Consider the following 6,317-nt stretch of genomic DNA (forward strand, 5'->3'; position numbering starts at 1 on the left):
GGATTAAAATTCTCCTTCCATTTTGCAGCTTTAGCACTTGGGCTATGTCCACACGGCGGAATTCCGCAGGAATATTTTGCTGCAGCAGAGTCCCATTGATTTCAATGGGATTCTGCTGTTCTGTGCACACAGTGGAACTTTCGCTTCAGATGTTTCGCAGCATCCACAGAAACATTAAACCTGTACAATGTTTCTGCGGATTCTGCTTGCATTGCCGTCTATGGAGATGGCGCATTTCCAAGCGGTCCTGGTGCCGCCACATCAAGTAAATGTGTGGAATGTCTGTCTGTATTTTCTGACAGATATTCTGCACATTTTCGGCCATGTGAACAAGGCCTTATGCTTACCTATGTATGCCAATGCCTAGAGACTACAAACCGTTCCAGGATTCTGCTGCATTTGCTAAGGCTGCATTCACTTCTCATTTTTTCAATACGATTCCTGTATCTGGTTTCAGTGTAAAAACCGTATGGAACTGTATTGCAAACCGTATGTATAGGCATGTCATTGTAAACCATATGCCAACTGAAGCATCCGGTTGTGTATGTTTTTTGCATCATTTACGGTTTTATCAGTTTTTTTTCCCGTACACAAAACCATAGTCCGGGTGAAAAACCGGCTACAGCCTGTATACGTTTTTTTTTTTTTTTTTTTTTTTTTTTTTTTAAATGGTGGTGAATGGGAACCGTACAGAACCGTATGTGCGTACGCTTCCCTCCGGTTTGCACCATACGATTTTGCAGTTTTCACTTGAGCAGTGCACGCCGAAAGTTCTTTCCACAAATAGAACAAGAAGAACTTTATTTAATTAAGGACAAACATAAAACCGTATCCATTTTCTTTTTTTTTTTTTTCTAAAAACATCTGTTTTCATACCTTATACGGTTTAAAACCTCGGTCCAGTTTTGAGACATATATTTTTTTTTTTTTTTTTACATAAATCCTGATATAGGAACCGTATTGCAAAAACGATATGTGAATGCAGCCTGTTAGAATTTAAAGTTGGCAAAACATAGGAAAATGATGAGAATATGACAAAAAAATTGCTAACGTTTTAGTTTGTGATGTGATCCTGAATGTTCTCAACTCCAAGTTTTTTTTTTTTTGTTTAACCTATATACAGTGGTCCCTCAACATACGATGGAAATTCGTTCCAAATTAACCATCATTTGTTGAAACAATCGTATGTTGAGGGATCCGTGCAATGTAAAGTATAGGAAATCCAGCTCACCTGTCCCCGCCGCTCGGGACGTCACCGCTGCCCTGGATGTTGCCGCGTCCCCGGGGTGTCCCTGCCATGCCAGACAGTCTCCGCTGCCCGGGTTAGTCGTTCCTTTTCGTCATCATCACGTCGCTGCGCACGCCGCTCCTATTGGATGACTGGACGGCGTGCGCAACGACGTGATGACGACGGTGGAGAGCGACGGCGATGCAGGGGATCCCGAAGCGGACGTGCCGGGGACAGGTAAGTGACCATCACCGGAGCACACGGGGCACCGTAAACGGCTATCCGGTGGCAGCTGAAGCATTCTGCTCTGCCGGATAGCCGTTTATGCGATGGCCCCGACATACAAAAGCATCGTATGTAGATGCTGCCTTCAACATGCGATGGTCTCTGTGAGGCCATCGTATGTTGAAATGATCGTATGTCGGGGCCATCGTAGGTCGGGGGGGGTCACTGTATACCTTGCAATGATCTGGAGATAGGTACACTAGGCATGTAATTACATTCATTTATTAGTGTGAACCCCTGGGCACCAATGTTTTTTTATTTTTTTACTTTTTTTTTTTTTTTATTGATAAAAAAAAAAAAGGGAAACCTAGTCATACCAGAGAGGATAATTGGATATAGTCTGCACCATAGAACTGAATTGGTGACATATTTATAGAGGTGAGGGACATAGGGGAGGTAATAAAGTGTTAAAAAAAAATTCCCATTTATGTTTCTGATCCTGCACTGTGAATGGCGTAAAGGCAAAAAAATTCCAAGAGCAAAAATTGCTGACTTTGGTCACATCTCATCCCCAAAAAAGTAATAAAATGTAACAAAAATATATATTTAACCCCTTAAGGACGCAACCTATTTTTACCTTAGTCTCTTAAAGTGGTAATACCTCTGACATGCTTTAACAAAGCGACACGATTCTGAGATTAGTTTTTTTTCATGACTTATTGTACTTTATCCCATTAACGACCAAGGACGTATATTTATGTCCTTGGCCGGCTCCCGCGATATAACGCGTGGTCACGCGGTGACCCCGCTTCATATCTGGTCGGTCCCGGCATGTATCTGAAGTGGGGACCTGGGGCTAATAGCTCGCAGCAGCGATTACGGTGCCGCGCGCTATTAACCCTTTTGATGCGGCGTACAAAGTTGAACGCCTGTCTAAAACGAAAGTGAAAGCTGCCCGTCTGCTCAGTGGGGCTGATCGGGACCACCGCAGTGAAAATGCGGTGTCCTGATCAGCTGGGACACGAGCGGAGGTCCTCTTACCTGTCTCCGGCGTGTCCCTTCGGCGATTGATTGCTCCAAGCCTGAGATGCAGGCTTGAGCAATCGACCGCCGATAACCCTGATCACTGCAAAGCTATGGCTTTTCAGTGAACAGCGTATAAGGTCAGTGTGTCCAATGTTATGTTCAGCCTTAGCCAATCATAGCTCATCTCACACTGAACTGTCGTTTGCTGTTGGTTGCAGAGTAAGGGAGAAAGTTCTCCCCTGTATGGCTTCAGATAATGTTACACCTGCTAAGTAACGCCACTTCCCAGTCTGTGAACCTGGGGCTGAGCAGAAAATATCGATATCAAGGTAGAAAACAAAAAAATAAATAAAGGCAGAGGATGGTTTATCATGATGGGGGCAGTGAACTGGGAGGATTATAATGTGTATCAAGTTAATGAGAGGTACTCTTTAAAGGGGTACTCTGGCCCTAATAAATCTTATCCCCTATCCAAAGGATAGGGGATAAGATGTATGATCACGGGGGTCCCGCTGTTGGGGACCCTGCAATCTGTCATTGCGCACCCACCTTTGCGAGCTCTCCACAGCACTGGAGTGTGTAGCTTGACGGCCACGGGGCCGGAGTATCATGATGTCACAACTCCGCCCCCATGTCACGCTCCGCCCATAGACTTGCATTGAGGGTGCGGTGCGTGACGTCACATACCTGTACACCTTGCGTCCTTAAGGGGTTAAAGGCATGACATACAACCTTGGTAGTGAAACTCCTGCTGCAGTTAGGATATTTTGGTTAGAGCTTAGACCTTGGTAATATATTAAGTATCTCAGTCACTTGTTCAATGGCTCTGGTGTAAATCTTTGGGCTTATTTCGTTTTGGTGATATGTGCACATAAACAATAAGTGACCTGAATGAACTCTGCACATGTTGTTCTTTTATTTTTAGCTGCTGTTGTCTCTGTCAGGTTCCGCTTGTGTCAGACTTTTAGCCACCTGCAAATTTTTATGGATTTCTTACAAAACATTTTGCTTTATGCGAAATTACTTGTACACATTCAGCAGTATAAAGTACTATGCGACATCTTCACTAGGAGTCTGGTGTCGGTTTTCATTAAATCTTTGTATCTGTTTAGCTCATATCTCTCTATTGATCTATGGCTTGGTACCAAGTAAACACTTTTTGTCTTGTATATGTAAGCATGGTATTTAAGTAATTAAATTTTTATAATATTTCTCTCTCTTTTTAGAAAGGAATATAATGTCAGCGGAGAATAGAACGGTGTTGCGGTGTCCAGTTTACTGTGAAATGCATGGAGATCCTCTCTTGTGAAAACCACAGCGGGGTGGAGGAGCGGTGACGAGCTTTGCCTGAACGGAGAAGTCGATCTGCATGCTGTGCCAAAGTAGTCACACTGCAGACAGAGGACTTGACTGTATATACAGAATACGTGATGTGGGCAGCACATAACAACTTGTACAATTCAGAAGATTTTAATACATTTTTACTGACCTGTATTTTTGTTTCTTCCCTTTTTTTTTTTTCTCTTTGCCTTCTTTTCCTTTGTAGACCTTTATTTTGTGTGGGAGAGGGAGGCTTGGAATGGAAGAGAACGCAGTGACCACTATTGTTTTTCCCTTACCTTTTGCTACATACATATAGTTGGCTGTCTGTGGGGGTTTTTGTGTTCTTTTTGTTTCGGGTTTTTTATTTTTTTTATTTCCTTCATGTAAAAAGCTTTTTTTAGCTTTTGAGTGACCAAACATTTTTTTCCTTAACAGCATCAATAGATTTATTCGGTGATTTGTATTTTCCGCTCCTCTTTCGATATTCGCATTATCATACCATACAATCTATACTTACACATCACACAAGTAGTGCAGATATAAAAGGTTTTTATTTTGTTTTCAGGTGAAATACTATATTTTGGTGTTCTCCTTTGTATTTTATTGCCGTCTGTGGGGTTGCCAAGTATAATTGTTTTGCAGAGAAACAAAAAAAGTTTTTTTTTTTTTTTTTTTTTTTTTTTTTTCTAAAAATGGCTCTGTAAATCGGCATGGCAAAAAAAAACTAAAAAAAACTTGCACCTGCCAATAAACGGTGTCTTACATGTATGTATATTCAGCTTTGTACTTTCTTACAACTGACTTGTTATCTAAAGAGTTGCACAACTTCTAGGCCCATGGTTAGTTTTGTTTTTGTTACCCATAAGCACACTTTGGTTTTCTGAAATGTAATTAGTCTTGTGTGTTAATTTGTAAAACATAGCACCGGTTAAAAATGTTACACTTTTTTCATAATATCCTCTACTAAAATAAGTGTTTGACTATTTTGTATGTTCTGTAACATCATTAAAGTGTTTGTCTAGCAAAAAAAATAAATCCTGTGTATGGTATCAAAGGTAACTTACTAGTATAAAGCAACTTACTAGTATAGTGTTATTAGCCACACTGTACAGATCTTCCATTATTAGCTCTGCCTCTAACTTGAAGATTTTTACATCTCGTCACACTCAGAGCTCCCATCCCTGCTCCCCTCTCCCCTCCTGTCTGATTAGGACAAGACCATTGATGTAAAAAAAAAAAAAAAAAAAAAAAAGGGGAGCTCATATTACTGCTTATTAGATTTTCAGGCAGCAGGAAGCCTTTTTTCCGATAACACATCAGTGAGTCTGTTCTGACTGAAACTAATGTGACTAAGAGAGGCTTGCTGCGTTCTTATCCAATGAGCAGTAATATGAGCTCCCCTCTTCACTTCAATTGTCTTGCCCTGACAGACAGGAGGGAAGGGGCAAGCTCTGGGTGTAACGTGATGTCACAGCTACAAGGGAAAAAGGAGAAATAGATCTTTGCATTAAGGATAATAACGTTATATAAGTTGCTTTATTATACTTTTTGACACTATACTCAGGTTGTTATTTTGCAGGACAACCCCTTTTAAAGTTTACCTGTCATTGGGAAAAAAAATTGACATCACAGTTCACTTTAAGGTTTGCTGTATTGTTCATCTAATAAAATGTCCTCTGCATTCAGTTCAAGAAGGAAAGGAGCATATGATCCCAGGAAAAAAAAATTAGACATAAAGTGCCTTTGCTAAAATAGATATTAAAGCAGCCTCCGCAAATGTTCATGCAGATGCTACAATTCCAATGTTTCCTGCTGGATAGTTGACTGCTACAGCTGCTGACCTGCATTAGAAAATGAATATTCTTTTATATCAAAATAATAGTACAAGGAAAACATTTAATGGGATTTGTCTGGGATTAGTAAAAATGTGGATGCTTTCTTTCTGAAATGGTGTCACACCGGTCCATTGGTTTATTAGGTGTAAATGCAGTAAATAGAACTGAGCTGCAATACCGCATAAAATCTGTGGACTGAAGTGGCGCTATTTCTGGAAGAATGCAGCTATTTTTAATACATTCTCGACACCTCTTTAAATATTATTAGGTTGTATTTGGTTTGGACCTATTCAGATAACAAAAACGGTGGCCATTTTTTTGTTCATTTTTTTTTAAATGGTTTTTGCTCCAATTTACTGCTGTTGATTGCATAAAAGACTATCTTTGTTAATAATCTTTGCCTATATAGTGCTGCATAGGCTATTACTAAAAAACAATGTAGGGTCTCTAGTGGATGCTTTGTGTTTACCTGTTTTAGTTGATGAAATGGCTTGCCTGTCTTCATTTTCTTTCTTACGTCCCCTTTTGATACAGTTCTAGTGCTGCGTAAATTTCCCTTGATGCCTCGGACTTTACAGAGAGGTGAAGTGTCTTCACATTGCACTTGCTCTGCTCTAAGCGCAGCAGGTTACAGATCAGCGAGACATGTATCTCCTGTTCACCAACTCGCCCTGCAGGGT

General features: G+C 40.6%; 1 protein-coding gene across 3 annotated transcripts in view; it reads left to right on the forward strand.

Annotated features, from left to right (window-relative positions):
* ZHX1 (zinc fingers and homeoboxes 1) overlaps nucleotides 1-4,479 on the forward strand; it is a 30,450-nt gene extending 25,971 nt beyond the window's left edge. For all 3 annotated transcript variants that reach the window (XR_008844359.1, XM_056522710.1, XM_056522711.1), the window contains one exon: nucleotides 3,706-4,479. The gene's annotated coding sequence lies outside the window, so the exon portion shown is untranslated. The remainder of the gene's footprint in view (nucleotides 1-3,705) is intronic.
* The last annotated feature ends 1,838 nt before the right edge of the window (nucleotides 4,480-6,317 follow it).

Source organism: Hyla sarda, chromosome 5 (assembly GCF_029499605.1).
Source record: "Hyla sarda isolate aHylSar1 chromosome 5, aHylSar1.hap1, whole genome shotgun sequence".
NCBI classification, from domain to species: domain Eukaryota; kingdom Metazoa; phylum Chordata; class Amphibia; order Anura; family Hylidae; genus Hyla; species Hyla sarda.